The following is a 19,287-nucleotide window of genomic DNA, read 5'->3' on the forward strand; positions in this document are numbered from 1 at the left end:
CGACCAATCCTCGATAAAATAGTTACAAAACCAACAGAAAGTATTTTGGGACAGTCGTCCCGAAGTTTTTGCATAACTATGAAAAATGTTTTAAACATAAAGAAAACTAGCCCAAAGTGGATGCATTATGTCATATTTCATCATCATCCTCTTCTCTGTCTTTGCGAGTGTCATGAGCAGTCATGAGTTCCTGAATCATTGATTGGCTTGGGACTTTCATTGCATTAAGTTTTGCCTTTGCCACCTCTTTATTCCACTTGTGTTGCACCATCTTCTCTGAGTGCTTCGGCAGTTGATCATTCCCAATGAAAACAATAGATTCGATCCTAGCCACTTTGGTTATATCCTCCGATGTGAAACTTCTCCTAACTCTGAGTTTCTCCATGTTCAACCGGAAAGACTTGACTGCTTCCTGTGTACTTGACCTGCAGATTCCTAGCTCCTAGTCATGATCGGGATTAACCACTTTATTATCCTTGACTATACTGCTCTGCAAATCCTGGAGTTCATAGATAGAGGTTTTTGCATCTGTAATTACCAACTGAAAGGTGAGCACCCGCCACATGATAGTTTTCTTTAGCATGAAAAGTTGGCATTCATTAGTTACCAGCTTAATTGAATGTTCTGTCAGAAATCTGGTAGTTCCATACTCTATGATTTTGGTAAATAGAGGCAGAACATTTTTCCATTTGTGCTCTTCTTTCTCCCATGGTACAAGTTGATTTTGGATTTCAGAAATCAGGCTCTGTACTTCATCACACAATTTCTGGGAGTCGGTAATGTATTTTTCACCATCTATGATTACTTGTTCAATCCACTTTTCAACCTCTTCAGTGATGCTCTTAGCCCGTTGAACTTGGTTCATCAACTTCTTGTTTTTCGGAGAAGTTGGGTCAAAATTCTCAGTGGCATGGGATATTGGAATTGCTCCAAGGCAACCGATGCTATCGATGAACTGAGCCAAAACTTTTATGTGTCTTTTAAGTTCTCTTTTCTCCCATCCATCCTTCTCTGACCGGGTAAGCATTTTCTTCGCTGACACTTGGAAAAAATGGTTATCTGTATCTCTGCTCATCTTTCCCAACTCTACTTTTGTGATTTCAAAATCATCAGAACCGACCTCTTTGTTCTCATCTTTCGGTTTGTAAGAGGCAATTTTCGCCGTCCATTTACCAGTTTCCTCGTCATTGTTCAGGTGAGTGGTGGTCTTGAACCTCTTTGGCTTTGGATTCTTCTCAGAGTACTTGGCACCATCTCCTGAATTGGAATGGTCATAGGAAGAAAGCTCCTTTTTTTGGTCACTGAGGTTGTTAACCATTTAGGAGTCGCAGTAGAATGAGAAGTTCCTTCAATCATTTTTGGGGGTGGCGTCATAGCCACAGGCACCGTTTGGGAGTCTAGAGCACAAGCAACTTCACCATCCAAATCTTCAATTTCAAAGATCTGAGCTTCAAGCACAACATCTTTTACTCCCATATCCTTGACCTGGTCCATCCTCCTCTGGGCGACACTACGTGATCGAGTATACTGAGGGGTACTGAAATCCAAAGTTGGGCTAGATCTGCGTCTAGGCTGAGCCGACTTGATTTCCTTACCTGCATGAATAGGAGCACTGTTAGAAGGACGTTTTGGTGAAGACATACTTCTCGTAGATAGGGACTTAGCTCCTGGCTTCATTGCTTTCTTTTTAACCACCCATGCCACAGTTCTGTCTAGAACTCACTCGGTTCTCAATTGTATGTCATCATTCTCCTCCTCATCCCAATTAATTGGGGGCATTTCAGTCTCCGCATGGGCTAAATACCCTGGTTCAAATAGTTCAAGATAATCTTCTTCAAGCCCTTTAATATCTAACCTTATTTGCAAATAAATAACCTGTTCCAGCACCAATCTCATGTTTTCTCTTTTGAAGACTTCAAGTTCATCTGAACAGTCTTCCTAGAAATCTTCTAACTGTGGCGTGGGAAGATAAGGCATTAAGCCAAGGCTCCGAGAAAATCCTTTATTGTCAAACCCTTTTCTTTCAGCATATAGAGGGAAATTAAAATTTCTAAGGTCTGCTCCTATACTTAGTGCATCAGACATTGAATTATAGGATAACACTCCCAATTGTATTGGAAAATGACCATCCCACTTGTCCTTAGGCTGTGCCTTCTTGACCATGGAAGTCAGTTGTCTGCATACTTCTGCTAGGACAAAACAATCAAAATAGAAATGCGGAAGCTTGAAGGGTTCCTATTCAAAGCCTCCAACTCGTATATAGAAAAAGCATGGGAACTCGATGTAAAAGCTTCCGAACTTCTTAATCAAGGACTGTGCATCATCTAAAATCCGCTTGGCTTTTGTACCCTTCAGTTCATGATACATATAGCCCAGGAATGCATTGTGTACCCTTATGAAATCTTGTAGGGCATTGTCTTTTTGCAGCATTGGATAAAACTCATACACCGGAACAGCTTCTTCAGTGGGCTACTTGGGTATACCCGTTAACTCTTTAACACAGGCCAGACAATACAAAAGATACGAGGACATGAAGAAGTTTTGTTGAAATTTCTTGGCTAGACTCAACTTCTCTCTCAGCGAATCAGCAATTAGCTCCGCCCAATCCAAATATTGTTTTCCATCTAGGACTAATTGCACATAGCAATATATCCAATCATCAAAGCTATAAGCTTCGGCAGAACCTCTGGCTCGATGCAATAGAAGCATCACATCGTGGATATGTGGCAACATGTGGTTCTTGTTAGGATTTTTATGTAGTCTAGAACCACCTCTCTGAGGGACCTTCAACCAGAACTTCGCCACATTATTCCTGTGTCCGGCTCTATCTACATTGAACTCACTAATTGACTGAGCAGGGGAGAAATTAGAAAACTGATAATCCGGTATCTTGAACACTGAAGAAATCACCTCACGGTTAATGGCAAGAAGGGTTTCGCCATTATCCCTTTTAATAGTTTCAGATACAGGGTCATATCTGGCAATACACTCCCGAACCAGCTCTGGACAAGGAATTGCTGGAGGAAAGGTTGCGGCTTCTAAAAGTCCACTACTCAAAATCTCTATACAAAAAGACATATCAACACCCTTGAACACCCTTTCTTTCAAATCTTCAAGGTTCTCACCCTTCAGGTCAGTATCACTAACTATGGCTTCTGTGGATGCCAAGCTAAAGACATTTCCAAACAAGTGCAGGGTCGACTTCATGATTTCAAAACAAGAAACCTAAATTTGATTGCAGTGAAACCTTTTGTATGAGAGAAAATGCAAGGGAAAACACTGGAAAAAATAAGGAAAGACTCACCTTCACAGCTGTATAATCGGACGACGGCTAGCAGCAAGAAAGACTCCTATCCAGGGATAATATAAACAAAAATCCAGCAACAAGTAGCAAACGCAGAACACAAATGATTTTCATACCTTATTGAGAAAGGTAATGATACAGACACATTAAATGCAATGATTTCACAATTTCATTCTGAACGCGGCAAATTGGTAGATTAGACCCTCGCACGCATGCATTGAATGCATGGCGGTGTACTTTAAGAAACTACCAGTTCCTGAAACGTTCACTTACTTCAAAAAAGCCAAAGAATGACATCACTTTACAATATGGTTTTGCCTCTCTGTATTTAGCAATAAATGCACTTCTCAAAACGTTAGAAACCGCAGGACGCACCAACATTGAACCCGTATGAACATCTTGAACCAACTTCTTGAATGTGCAAGTAGTTCAAGATGTACGCCGCATCAAACTGTTGACCACTTTGCCGTGTTGAACACGTTGAACATATTTGAACCCTTTGAACTCAGTTCAACAAGTTCAACACAAATGTTATATCACCAAATAGGAAAAACTTTATTAAAGAGCCGCTGCAAAAACTTAGAGAGAATGTTAGTACAAAGAACCTTTTCTGAACACCTTGGAACCTATTGATCTTAAATGAACATCTTGAACCCAGTTCAGTACGGTTTGACGTGTTCAAGGAGTACAATGAATTGTCTGAACTTGACTTAAATGACTAGAAAAAAGGATTTGAGGCCGCATTAAGGACTTGAACCAAGGTAATATGGTATGAACTAGTACTCCAACATAAAAAAAGGAAAAGATGACCCACTCTTGCCATGAAGAATAAATGATGTGGTAACAATTGGTAAGCTTCTTTCTCCAGTTTCTTTTGGTAAAATTTTAACATGGGCAAAGTCTAATTGGGATGGTATGAAGGATTTATTTCTGTTTGATAAAGATTCTCTATATTTCACTGTGATTTTCGATTCTGAAAAGTATAGGGATTGTGTGCATAGATTTAAAGGGCGGTTTTATTTTGGAATAGGAATTTTTACCTATGCTTGGTTTCCTCATTTTGATATTCAATCAGTGAAGCCATAGTTTATGCCGTTCTGGGTAACTTTCCTGGGTCTTCCTTTGGAGTATCGTGATATGTATATGGTTGAAATCTTGGCAAACAAATTGGGCATTTTTATTAAGCATGATTTAGTTCCTTTTGAACGACCTCATCTTCCGGTTAGGGTTTGTTTGTTATTAAATTTTTCTAAACCCATTCCCTCTGAGATTACTATTTGCTCCAAATATGGTGCATGGATTCAGCTTGTGGTGATTCAAGATTCGATCGCTATTCATTCTTGTGCTCCGTTACTTGGCCATTTCATCTCTCAATGTTGTGGTGATCCCAATGCACCTTTACAAGTTTGTTCATATTTTTCATTTGAGTTTCGCCAATGTTCCCTTTTTAAAAGTAAGGATCATCAATCTTTAAAGGATCAAAATGTTAAGGATTCTGCTCCTTTACCTCTTTCTATTACATCTCTCAATCCTTTTTCTGGATATATAGTATGTGATGTGCCTCTAATGGATTTTACTTTTCTCTACTCTCTGGCTGTGTTCTTCTCTATTCTGTCTGCCATTCGTCAGTTTTGTTCTGATAAGTTTCTTCCTAGTCCTTTCAAGGATTATTGGTCTTCTGCATTTCGTTTTGAACCTTTTCTATTCTCCTCTGCGAGTTTTTTTCAAATATCTTGTCCTTTGGTTCTATTTCCAAAATTGTTGTTACCTTCGAATGGTTGCACAAATCATTGCTCTATTAATTCTTCTCCCCATTCTTCTTTTGTGGGTCTGGCGGACGATACCAAAATTGTTCATAGTTTGATTTTTGATAGGGATTCTTTTTTGCCCATTCCAAGGTCTCCTTCTTCTCTTTCCATTTCTGAAGAGAAGATTCAACTTATTGTCTTAGATATTTTATTTTTTAGTTTCTTTTGATCTATTTGATGAGATTGTTGCAAAGGAATTTCCTGAATTTTCTTTTTCTTCTGCTTCTGCCTCTTCAGGGCCTGTCCATGATGGTTGTCATGTTTCCTCTTCTTACCCAAATTCAGTTGAAGGTGTGAATGTGAATCGTATTGATAGTCTTTCTTCAACTGTTTCTAATGTGTATGGATTTGATTTCTCTCAAAAGCTAGCCTTGGAGCAATCTCCTTCTGTTTCCCCCCCTATTGTTAAAACTCCTAAGAAGAGGGGTTGAAAACCAAAATTGGCTAAAGTCAAGGAGGAGATTGTGGCTAGTATTCAATCCACCATTGTAGAGAAATTTTATTCCCATGTCAAAACAAGGAGGGCATGTTTCTCTCGTTGTGATAGATGAGGATTTTATCTTGGAATGTCAGGGGCTTAAATGCCCGTGACAATAGGGGAAGGATCAAGAAATTTCTTGATTCTTCAAAAGTGGACATCATCTTATTACAAGAGTCTAAACTTTCTTAGGATTCTTTTGATAACATAATTTCCAAATTGTCCCTTTGGAAAGTTGTTCATGTTCCTTCTTTGGGTGCTTCTGGTGGTCTTATAACTTTATGGAATCCTAAATCAGTCAAAGTTGAGATGTTATCTTTTGCTTCTCATTGACAGATGTTAAAGGTTGACTGGTTTGAAGTCTCTTTTTTTCTGTTTAATATTTATGGTCCGACTTCTCCTTTAGATAAAACCGACTTATGGGATTCCTTATCTGAATTGTTTTTATGATATGATGATTTTTTTATTGTGCTTGGGGGTGATTTTAATGCTCTCCTTTCCTCGAATAAAAAAAGAGGGGGTAATCCTATAGTTCAGAGGGTTATTAATGACTTTTCTTCCTTTATACAAAACAATGTGTTATTCGATATTTCCCTTCTAATGGTTCTTTCACTTGGTCTAATAGGAGATCTAAATGCCAGATTGCCTCTCGCCTTGACAGATTTCTTATTTCCCTAAACCTACATTTGAGCAACTTTTCCTTTTCTTCTGAGATTCTTACCTCCTCAGATTCTGACCATTTCCCAATTTTGCTCATTTTTGATAAATTGGATCATGTTCCCTCTATTAGACCTTCTTTTAAGTTTGAGAAAATGTGGTTCACTCATCCTCATTTTCTTTCTTTATTAAAGAAATGGTGGATAAGTGCTCTGTTTTGCAAAGGTACTAAGATGTTCCAGTTTTATTCCAAACTGAAATTCGTGAAATCTCAAATTATGGCTTGGAATAAATTGGTCTTTAAGAATATTTTTCATGAAAAAGAGGTAGTTGCCAATGATTTGAAGGTTGTTAAAGAGGAGATTATTTGACATGGCACTAATTCCTCCACTAATGATGCTCAAAAGAAATTGCAAGCTTACTGGGAGATCCTTTGCTACCAGGTTGAAATCTATTGGTAGCAAAAGTCTCATGAGGTTTGGCTTAAAGAAGGTGACAAGAATACTACCTTCTTTCAAGCTGAAGCCAAGCTTAAAAGAGTTGCTTCTACAATTTCTAGTATTAAGGATTCTAAGTCTGGTTATTTCCTTAATTCATATCAGTAGATTAGAGAGGAGGGGGTGTCTTTTTTTAAGGAATTGTTATCTCCTTCTTTTTCTTCTTCCTCCATGGATCATCATGTGGATTTGCTTTTAGATTCTATCCCCTCCCTTGTTTCCCATGAGGATAATGACTTTCTTATGAGGCCTTTTTCTTTAGATGAGATTCATTCTGTTGTCCACGAGGATAATGACTTTCTTATGAGGCCTTTTTCTTTAGATGAGCTTCATTTTGTTGTTTTTTCCATGGCCCCTGACAAAGCTCCAAGTCCTGATGGGTTTACTATCTTGTTCTTTCAGAAATGTTGGGATTTTATTGGTTTTGACTTATTAATGGCTTTGGAAGAGTCTAGGAGGGGTGGGTATATCCTTAAAAAATTTAACATCACTTATATTGACCTTATCCCAAAATCTAAGAATCCCCAAACTTTTGCTGAATTTAGACCCATTTCTTTATGCAACTCTATTTACAAAATCTTCACCAAGGCTATTTATTTAAGACTTAAAATTCTCCTTCCTCATATCATCTCTCCTCAACAAGGAGGTTTTGTTCTAGGTCGGGAAACTCATGAGGGAGCAATTGTTGCACATGAAACTTTACATTCCATAAATTCGTCCAATATCCCAGCTTTTGTGGTCAAACTTGATATGATGAAGGCTTATGATAAAGTTTGCTGGGCTTTTTTGCTCAAAGTTTTGAGAAAATTTGGTTTCTCTGAAAGCTGGTGTAAATGGATCAAGAGTTGTATTTCTACTACTTCATTTTCTATCATCATTAATGGAGCTCCCTCTGGATGCTTTTCTTCAACCTAGGGTGTTAGACAAGGAGATCCTTTATCTCCTTTCTTATTTATCATTATGGCAGAAGCTTTTAGTCGATTGATTATTAAGCAAAGGGATCTGGGCTTTTGGCAAGGGGTATTAATTCCTAACTCTGATATGTCAATCACTCATAACCTTTTTGCCGATGATACACTTTTATTTGGGTCTTCTTCTATTCAAGAGGCTACTCATATTAAATTTATTCTGGATACTTATACTGCTGGATCTGGCCAATAGATTAGTCCCCATAAATACAAGATCTTCATCTTTAATACTTCTCAGTTGGTGGCTGATAAACTTGTGAATATCTTAGGTTTCCCAGTAGAATCTCTTCCTTCTACCTATTTGGGGATTCCTTTCTTTATGGGATCTGCTAAGTCTCTATTTGGAATTCGGTTACTGAGAGACTTAAATCTCATATTTCTGCTTGGAAGGATAGGTGGTTGTCTCTTTCAGGTAGGATACTTCTCATTAAAACGGTCCTATCTGCCATTCCCAATTACTATATCTCAGTTCTTCAAGCTCCCAGATCAATCATCTCCCAAATTGAAAAGATTATTCGATCTTTTCTTTGGAAAAACAACATGACAGAAGATAAAAAGATTCCACTGATTTCCTTGACCAAGATGTCTCTTTCCAAGCAAGTTGGTGGTGCTGGGATTCAAGACTTATCTAAAAGAAATAGGGCTTTTAAGGGCAAACTAGTTTGGTCTATGTATACTAAGCCCCAATCTTTGTGGTGCCAAATTATGCAGGCTAAGTATTTGGATTCCCAGAATCCTGCTAGGATCTTCACAATTTCTAATCCTCCATAGGGGTCTGCTATTTGGAACTTTATGATCTCATATAGGGAAGTGGTCTCTAATTTTCTCTCCTAGCAGGTCCATTTGGGGGAGGATATTCTTTTTTGGAAAGACTCTTGGAATGGCTTTCCCCCTCTTTTGCAACATGATTCTCTTGCTTTTGCTTCAGTTGTTCTTTCTCAATCATGGGGAGTTAGATTGGTTGATTATGTAGATAGTGTTGATCTATTTTCTCACAAGGTCTCATGGAAGGATCCCTCTACTCTACCATTGTCCTTGCAGGAAATTTAAAATTTTAAATCTATTTTGCAAGACCGAGTGGCTTTCCTTTCTAACATCAAAGATCAACTTATTTGGTGCCCTTCTAAATGGGGAAACTACTCTGTTAAAGAAGGATATTTTGTTGTTCAACAAATGGCCAATCTAAATGCTCCTCATCGTACCTTTTTGTTCTGTTGGAATAATTTAGTATTACCTAAAGCTTTTTTCGTGGCTCGCACTGCAAAATAGAATTTTGACTAGTGATTGTTTAGTCAAATTTAATATTGCAGCCTCCTTTTCTTGTGTCTTATGTGGTAAAGCTCTTGAAGATGTCAATCATCTTTTTCTTCACTGTGAGTTTGTGAGTAGTTGTTGGCATTTTGTTCTCCAAAAGTTATCTCTCTCATTCCCTTTACCTTTATCTTTATGGGACATGTTTCAGTCTTGCCCAGTTTTGTATTCATCTTCTCTATTTGCTTGTTTGTGGTTTATAATTCCCTCTTCAGTCATATGGACCATTTGGTGGGAAAGAAACAAGTGCATTTTCAGATGTGACTCATTGGATTTATCGGTTGTTCTTGGGATTTTGGAAAGAAGTATTATTGAGCAAGTTAATGCTCATGTCCAGAAATATTTTAACATGAATTCAGAGTTCTCTTCTTGGGACAATTTTATGATCTCTTCTTGGAAAAGTATCATTATTCCTATATCACACGTCTTTCCAAGGATTCGGAAAACATTTGTAGATAGAAATTCCATAAAATGGCATCCTCCTAATGCCCCTTTTTGTAAATTGAATTTTGATGGATCCTCCCGTGGAAATCCTGGTGATTCAGGAATAGGGATAGTTTTTTGTGATCATTTGGGTTCTTTATTAGCATTAAAAGCTATGCCAATTTCTCTTGGCACAAATAATATGGCCGAGGCTTGTGCTCTTTTAGAAGGTCTTGTTATGGCTAAGGAATTGAATTTCAAATACCTTCATATTGAAGGTGATTCAGCTATTGTCATTAATGCTTGCCAGCAAAGAAAAGTTTATAATTGGTATTTACAGTATATTCTTGAACAAATATGGACTCTTCTTGATACGTTTGAGCACCTCATCATCTCACATGTTTATCGTGAAGGTAATGCATTGGCTGGTTGCCTCACTAATATGGGTTGTGACAAAACTGTTATTGATTCCTCTCGATTGGGGGGTGATTTGATGAACTTCCCAAACCTATTAATTATAGCCTGTAGAGAATTGAGGATTTAATCTTTCTTATTATATGATTGCTCGTTTATACGAGTTGATATTCTCTTCTCTTGGTGAGGTATTTATTTTCATAATTCCATTTGGTTTTGATTTGAGGTACTTTGCTTTACTTGATCATCACTTGGCATTCATTAATGATGAGTTGGTTGTTATTGATGTTGTTCGTGTGCTTGGTACTCTCTTCTGGTGAGAAATCTGGAGATATTTATTTTCACATTGGGAATTTGTCCTTCATATGTCATTTAAAGTTTGACGTAGTGTTGTTTTCATGATTATCTTTGTATGCCGCTTCTTTTGGTTTGTCAGTTTTTTAATGATATATATCCTCTTTCTTTTCATTTACGACATAAAAATTTTGGGCTTCATTTCTCTCTAGCATTTCTGCATTTACCTCTTCTTCTTTGGCATTTGTCTATAATGGTGGACCGCAGATCTCATGTCATTGGTGTCAGTCATGTTTTGGAACCTTGCATTTCTTGTAAATTCTCTGCGTTTTGTAGTATATATATATTTTGGTTGCATTTGTTTTTTTGGTGTAGGGGCATGTCAATTTTGATTGCAGGAGCTCTTTGTTGCAGGGCCTTCAAGATATCCAAGGAACTTATTTTGTAAATAAGCTTGCATGCTCCTATTCAGTAAAACGAGCTTGCATGCTCCTATGTGTAAATGAGCCTGCATGCTCCTATGTGTAAATGAGCCTGCATGCTCCTTTGCTGATCTCTATTGTGTAAATAGCTCCGGCTAGAGGATTGTTCACTACTTCTCTTCTATAATCATGTTGATGAGTAATGACTAGAGTTTTTCTTGCTGGTTCTTTTCTCTAGGAGCTCAGTTTGAACCAGTTTTTAAATATATTGTAAAAAATATTTATTATTAATAAAATATATCAAGTGGCATTGCCACCTTGCCAAAAAAAAAAAAAGAAAGAAAGTTTTATGTCTCTATGAATTTATGTCTCTGTGAATATATATATATTTGTTTATCTATGTTATTTATTTATTTTCATTCTAAGTCTATTTAGTCTTTCTGTAAAATTTAATAAAACTCTGATAAAAATATACAAATAATCATATATACAAAATATATATGCAATAATAATAAATTTATAAGAGCATTTTAATTGTGTTCAGAGGTTGCAGGGGTGGCAGGGCTTGTGGGCCCCCACTCCCCCACTTTTCCTTTATTCAAAAGCAGAAATAATTAAAGATTGCATTATATATAGATTCTGTAAAGCGGAAAAATCGAACCCTAGTCGTTCTCCCCTCCCCAATTCCAAGGAGAGAGAAGGGAGAGTCACTAGGGTTGATGGTTTTCACTTAGGAGAGACTTTACATTCAAAAGAGGGGTTGAAACCCACAAGATCCAATCCCACGCAATACAAGATTGGATTCTATATGAGTTTCAAGGGTTAAGACATCAAGGATAACCTCTTTTGTAAAGAAATGTAGATAGAAAGATTGAACTAGGAATGCATGTAAAGTAGGAAAGATTCACTTATAAACAGAGATAGGAATATGATATGAAGCTGTGGACCTAGAATTAGCAGTAAAATGTCGAGACAGTGCTGTTCTGCAAATTTGAGCAAAATTTGACGGGACGATGGCACCCGGCGTGCACACGGTCCTCCGAAAAATCCGCGAAACGAAGGTGGATCTGTTCGTCTCTGTACAAGGATTCTAGATCTTCAATTACAGCCGCGTACCTGCAACCTACACATAGAAAAGAGAGGACGATTGGGGGGTTAGGGATGAGGGGTTTGCCTTTAGGTCAAACCCTGGTTTTGGAATTAACCAAGAAATGAGAATGCTGTAAATGTAAATGTTTGTAATGTAAACAAGTACTGATACCTTGTTGTAAGAATGTTTGTATTCTTACATGCGAAGGTGTAATGTATGTAGTATGTAATGTGTTGTAAGTGATCTCCTCTTCAATGGTTGAATCCTTGTCTTGAATGCAACACTTAGCCTTGAATGGAGACTTAGAATGATCAATTGCTTGAAGGAATGCTTGAATGCTTGAATGTTTGAATATCGTTTCCACCTTTTTTTTTATCTCTCAAAATGGGAGAGGAAATGTAGTTTATATACTTGCCAATTAGGGTTAAAAGACTGATTTTCCCGACCTTAGGCCGACCAGGAAATGTTATTTTCCAATTTGCAAACATAAAGACCCGAGACCCAAAAGAGACCGGGCCCAAAAATAGGGCCAGGGACCAGGGCGCTGGGCGCCATGGTCCTGGGGGACCAGGGCGCTGGACGCCCTAGTCCTGAAGGACCAAGGCGCTGGGCGCCATGATCCCACCTCCAGGGATAGCGGGGTGCAAGGAGGATCAGGCCAGGGTGCTGAAAAATGCAGTTTTTGGTGTCATGAACAAGTTTCGGGGTCTCCATTCAGGTTCCGTGTTGCATTGCCATCGTGAAGACCCAAATGCAGTCGAAATTGCAAGTGTCGAAATTTTAGGATGCTACATTTAGCCCCCACTTTAGCGGGAGTATAAGCATACGCCGATACTTCCGGTAAAGTACAAGGAAACAACATTGAAAAACTTTCACCACGTCAAGGAGGCAAGATACACCAAGCCCCCAGTGGACTAAGGATCTTACAACTTCAATTGACAAAGTAAAAGGGAAGATCACGAGGGAGAACCATGACTGTCAGTAGTAAGGTTCCCTCACTATGAGTCATGCAAGAAAGATACCAAAAATTTTCAAGGCAAAGCTAAGTTTGTCAAGAAATTTTCAAGTATCTTGAAAAGATATAGACAGGATGTATGCCCCCCCTACGTTAAAGCGATCGCACACACCTCACCGGGGGTGATTGCTTTAAGGTAGTGATACATATAAGGAATGAGAAAGGAAAGGAGCACGTTATCACAAGGATTTAGCCCCCAAGTGTGAGATAAGCCCAAGGATAATAGACACAAAACACAAAGCACAAGGTGACTTCGCTTTCCTCAGGGTCAGTATGTTGTATGATAATTCATGTATATCATATGTATGTATGCATAATTGTTCTTCATTCCCCAATCAAGGAAGGTCACCTAGAAGAAGGGAACACATGTGTCTTTTGAGTCAACATGAGAGAGACCAAAAGAGATCTCAATGCTTTGCATCGTCCTCAAGTAGACAACACTAAGGACAACAAATAGAAGAATGAGAATAACACATAGAAGAAGTAACAAAAGAGATCAAGAGAGGAGGAGAGAGTTTGCTATGCTAATGAACTAGTCCAGCATGTCATCTACCCCCCGATCTTGCTGATCAATATTTCGGGAAGGTAGGAAACATGCTAGAGGAGGAACATCCAACACAGCAGATGGAGCTATCACAAGATCCAAACAAGGGCTATGTTCATGTTCCGAGCCACGTTGTTCTTGTCTAGGAGCTAGGATAAGTGCTTTAGAAAATGCATTAGATAAATGGTTATCAACATCAACATATTCATATTCACTATCAGAATGAACAGGAGTAACATTTTCATCATGAATAACATTTTCATCTATATCATCATCAAGATTTATAAAAATAGGATCTTTAATTCGCACAGGATCAAGACCATCATGCATCTTATGTTTAGGAGATTTCGGCTCAATCGTCAGCTGAGGAGAAAATGGAATAATACTCGCTGAAGGTGTTTTTGGGGATTGCAAAGTTTGAGAAGCAGCTGCCTGAGCTCTAAGATGACGCTTTCGTCGGCGTTCACATGCAGAACGATTTCGTCTAGTCTTAGTAGGAAGTTGAGAAGATTGAGGAGGAGGAATGTTCTCATCCTTATCACTTGGGTGTTTAGGTTGTGGTCTCTTAGGTTGAATAATAGGAGAAGAGGAAGGTCTCTTCTCTCCATAAGAGGAAGGAGGAGGAACTGCTCCATATAAAGGAGGAATATTTGGTTTAGGAAGGAGACCAAGCCCATCATGACGAGGAGGTATAGGTCTACCTTTAGAAAGTTTATTAGATATAGACATAGTCACATCCATAGGGATGGGTTGGGAATCTTCTTGAGGAAAGACATTAGTTTTATCTTTCAAAGGAAGAACTTCCTTCTCAAGAATGATAGGAATATCAAGTTTGGGCGTTCTAGGTTCACTTAGAGAAAGGATCATATCTTTTTTCCACTTTTGATAAGATTTAAAAAGATGATCACTTCGTGGAGGAAGAGATTGGAATTGTTTAGGCCAAAAGTAATCAATAGGAATGCTAGAAGTTCTTTCAGCTGTTTTAAAGAGACTGTGATTGACAGTAACAATTTCACCATTATGGGGAAATTTCAAACACTTGTGAATAGGAGAAGCAATAGCTTTCATGGAAGATAGCCAAGGATAGCCTAGCTTCACATGAAATTGTTCGGACGATGGAATAATAGCGAAGTCCACATCAAGGGATTTGTTATGGACCTTAATAGGTAATGTAATAGAACCAATTGCAGGAGAAGAAAATGCATCAAATAATTTCACAACCACATTTGTTTCGTCATAGATCACTTGATTCAATTGCAAAGTAAAAAGAAATTCTTCAGTAATGACATTAACCATACAAGAAGGATCAATAAGCACTCCATGGCAAGGTGTATTCTTGACTTTTGCAACTATATATAAAGGACCATCAGGTGCCCTGATAGTTTCACTGGAATCAAAGGTGATGGAAGGTTCTTTAGGGATTTTCTGCTGCTCCACAAAGTTAATCACATTAGGAGTCATAGACACAAGATCATCAGGTGAGACAGAGGAATCAGTAGTATCAATCGCATTAGAGGTATGAGAAGGCAATGGATCAGTAAAAATCTGAAGATTTTGGTTAGGAGGAGCTACAGATGTGTTGCCTTTATCATTCACACTAGAAACAAAGATAGTATTATTATCAATCAAATCTTGAATTTTACCCTTTAAAGCAAAACATTTTTCAGTATCATGCCCAGGATGACGATGAAATTGACAAAAAGATTTGTTATCAAAATAGGGTGAATTAATCTTTGCAGGATCTATTTGCCTTATAGGAGGGAGAGTAAGCACATTTTGTTCCACTAACTTATTCATAATACTATGCAATGATTCATTCAAAGGAGTAAACTTTCTTTCTTTCTTGAAAAACTTAGAAATAGGAGGCACACCTGATGCTGCATTCACATTGTTGTTGATGATGTTTTCATTGAATTTAATTGACTCTCTGTTCGGTTTAAACTTCCCAAACGGTTGTTGACTACTATCACCCTTATCACTCGGAGTCATAGGATTTGCTTGTTCCATTTGACTCACAGTCAGTTGATAATTGTGAAGAGTTGCGCACAACTGTTGGAAAGAAGTAAACTCAGAAAACAGGAGTTTTTCTCTGATACCTTTTTGTAAATTAGAAATAAAGATTCTTTGAATATCATTGTCAGGCACTGGAAAAGAAATTTGAGCATACAAATGCTTATATCTACCAATGAAATCAGTCACTTTTTCTTTAACACCTTGTTTACAATGCATTAAATCAATCAAAGTAACTTTAGGACTTATATTGTTTTGAAATTGTTGAATGAAAGCATTTGCAAGTTGTTCAAAAGAAGTAATAGAATAAGAAGGCAATGAGCAATACCATTGTAGGGCTTTATCTCTTAATGTTCTAGTGAACAGTTTTGCAAGCAACCTTTGGTCATAAGCAAAATCGATACATATTGTTTGAAATGTCTTAACATGTGTTAGAGGATCACCCTTACCATTATAAAGTTCCAAATGTGGAATTTCAACATGTTTAGGGGGGATAGCTCAAACAATGTCAAGAGAAAGTGGGCTCGCAACATCAAATGTGGGCACACTAAACTTAGATTGATTCATAGAGGCAATTTGTTGCTGTAAAGAAGAGAGAGTTTGTGCAAGATTGTTAATGGTCGCTTCAGTCGAAGAGTTCATATTAGACGTGTTAGATTATGATGGAGGTGTTATGTTATTGAAAGAAGGTAGAGAGTAAGGTGGTGGGACACTATGATAGTTAGTCATAGGAGATGATTGGACAGGAGGAACACTACAAGGAGGAATGGTTAAATGAATTGCCCCCTTGCGTCATGTTCATTTGTGGAGATATAAGAGGAACACTCATTGAAGGAATGAATGAAGAAGTTGGATTGAATGAAGGAAGATGGTTGATTGAAGAAGAGGGATTGCCCCCATGACTGGTGATCATAGGTGGAATGTCTTGTGTTGAAGTAGTCATTATGTTTGATGTAAAAGTAGGTATACTAGCAATAGGAGTTGTCAAAGGAATAGAATGATTAACTTGAGTAGGAGGTTGTGTATAACCCAAAGTTTCGGCACAACTCTTCATAGGCATCATATTCAAATCCACAATGTGTGCAATACCACACAAAATATCAATTCCATTCTTATCACTTTGAACCATACGTTTTAGACCCTCAATTAATGAAAGAGCTTCACTATCAGGGTATTCTTGAGACATCCATTGTCGAAAATCATCAAATTGATTATCCAATTTTGAAAGTTGTTCTACAGAAACCTCATGGAGAGCTTCTTCATCATTAAGAGGATTAGAGGAATTACCCATGTCCTCGTTAAAAAGGCCATTCAAATTAGGTTCCATCTCCTTGGTAATTACACCTTGGAAGGACTTAATTCTAAGGCTTCGTCTAACGGGAATAGTGTAAGTAGGGCTTATTGTTGTAAAACTCATGCACTAAAGAAAGAGAGAAGATTTTGAATTTTAGAGGTAGCAAATTTCAATAAAATCAGCCAATCTCCTAGATTTAAGCTGTAAAATGCAATCAGGACAATCTCCCGAAATTTCGGAAAAAATGTCCGGGACCGTGGCGAACGGAGTGCACACGGTCCTCGCAACTTTTTTCAAAATTTTCAGGGATGAAAGTTATGATGATTTTAAAGCTAATCTGAAAAAATTGAGTGATTTTACGATCTGTAGATAGGCCAAATTAAAGTTGCAATCTCAAAATTGAACCCTACCAAGATTGTTGAAAAATGTAAAATTTTGAATTTTGAAAAAGAGAGAGAAACTGAAATTTTGAATTTTATGATTTTAGAGGGAATGCTGAAAGCAATGCAAGTGTTGAAATTTAAAAATTGACTCAATTTCATGCAAAATTCAAATTTGAAAGCGGAAATCAAAGTTGTTGCAATTAAACACTTAATTTCAAAAGTCACAAATTGTAAAAATTTGAATAAAGCACTGAAATTTCGAATGAATGCTAACAGACTTTTCAGATTTAGGACTGTAAGAAACACAATTTTGATAAAAATTTCAATTTCAACAATTTTTGAATGATTAGAAGCCTCAATCCAAGCAACTGCTAGACCAACTTTGACTTTAATTTTGAAGGTGTTAGAATTGATAAAATTAGCCAAAATTCTAGATTTTAGCAGAAAAATACAGTAAGATCTAGCTCCCGAAATTTCAGAAAAAATGTCGGGGACGATGGCGCTCGGGATGCACACGGTCCTCGCAACTTTTTTTCAAATTTTCAGGGATGAAAGATATTGTGAATTTATTGTGGAATCCAAAGTTACAGCCGATTTGGAGGTGTTTTGATTAGTGAAATTATCAGTCAAAGGTTGAATCAAGAAGGTTTTAAAAATTAGGGTTTTGACACTTAACCACTTAATTTTTAGAATTAAAGCACAAATATGAATTGATAATTTGCAATAGAAGGGTAGATCTGAAACAAGCATTAACAATTAAACATTTCACAAGTTTAATTACTTAAAAAGAAAATTTTAGGGTTTTTATGCAATCACCCTCTAAAATTTGCAAAAGATCAAACATGGAAATATAATTAGGAAAGCAAAATTTTCAGATCTAACCATGAATAATCAGAATGAGGATGTTCACGTCGGGTTCACCAAAATGTAAAGCGGAAAAATCGAACCCTAGTCGTTCTCCCCTCCCCAATTCCAAGGAGAGAGAAGGGAGAGTCACTAGGGTTGATGGTTTTCACTTAGGAGAGACTTTACATTCAAAAGAGGGGTTGAAACCCACAAGATCCAATCCCATGCAATACAAGATTGGATTCTATATGAGTTTCAAGGGTTAAGACATCAAGGATACCCTCTTTTGTAAAGAAATGTAGATAGAAAGATTGAACTAGGAATGCATGTAAAGTAGGAAAGATTGAACTAGGAATGCATGTAAAGTAGGAAAGATTCACTTATAAACAGAGATAGGAATATGATATGAAGCTGCGGACCTGGAATTAGCAGTAAAATGTCGAGACGGTGTTGTTCTGCAAATTTGAGCGAAAGTTGACGAGACGATGGCGCCCAGCGTGCACACGGTCCTCCGAAAAATCCGCGAAACGAAGGTGGATCTGTTCATCTCTGCACAAGGATTCCAGATCTTCAATTACAACCGCATACCTACAACCTACACACAGAAAAGAGAGGATGATTGGGGGGTTAGGGATGAGGGGTTTGCCTTTAGGTCAAACCCCGGTTTTGGAATTAACCAAGAAATGAGAATGCTGTAAATGTAAATGTTTGTAATGTAAACAAGTACTGATACCTTGTTGTAAGAATGTTTGTATTCTTACATGCGAAGGTGTAATGTATGTAGTATGTAATGTGTTGTAAGTGATCTCCTCTTCAATGGTTGAATCCTTGTCTTGAATGCAACACTTAGCCTTGAATGGAGACTTAGAATGATCAATTGCTTGAAGGAATGCTTGAATGCTTGAATGTTTGAATATCGTTTCCGCCTTTTTTTTATCTCTCAAAATGGGAGAGGAAATGTAGTTTATATACTTGCCAATTAGGGTTAAAAGACTGATTTTCCCGACCTTAGGCCGACCAGGAAATGTTATTTTCCAATTTGCAAACATAAAGACTCGAGACCCAAAAGAGACCGGGCCCAAAAATAGGGCCAAGGACCAGGGCGCTGGGCGCCATGGTCCTGGGGGACCAGGGCGCTGGGCACCCTAGTCCTGAAGGACCAGGGCACTGGGCGCCATGGTCCCACCTCCAGGGATAGCAGGGTGCAAGGAGGATCAGGCCAGGGTGCTGAAAAATGCAGTTTTTGGTGTCATGAACAAGTTTCAGGGTCTCCATTCAGGTTCTGTGTTGCATCGCCATCGTGAAGACCCAAATGCAGTCAAAATTGCAAGTGTCGCAATTTTAGGATGCTATAGATTCAATTTTAGTTATTTATTTATTATTGTTTTAAAGAGTAATAAATGCATTAATCCTTCATATTTATTAGTGAAAATAAGAATTATTAATATAAATTTTTTGTTTTGTACTACAAAAACTTGAATTGTATGGGGTGATTTATAAATAAAATCTAATTGCAAATTGAGTTGGCT

Source organism: Cryptomeria japonica, chromosome 2 (genome assembly GCF_030272615.1).
Source record: "Cryptomeria japonica chromosome 2, Sugi_1.0, whole genome shotgun sequence".
Taxonomy (NCBI): Eukaryota; Viridiplantae; Streptophyta; class Pinopsida; order Cupressales; family Cupressaceae; genus Cryptomeria; species Cryptomeria japonica.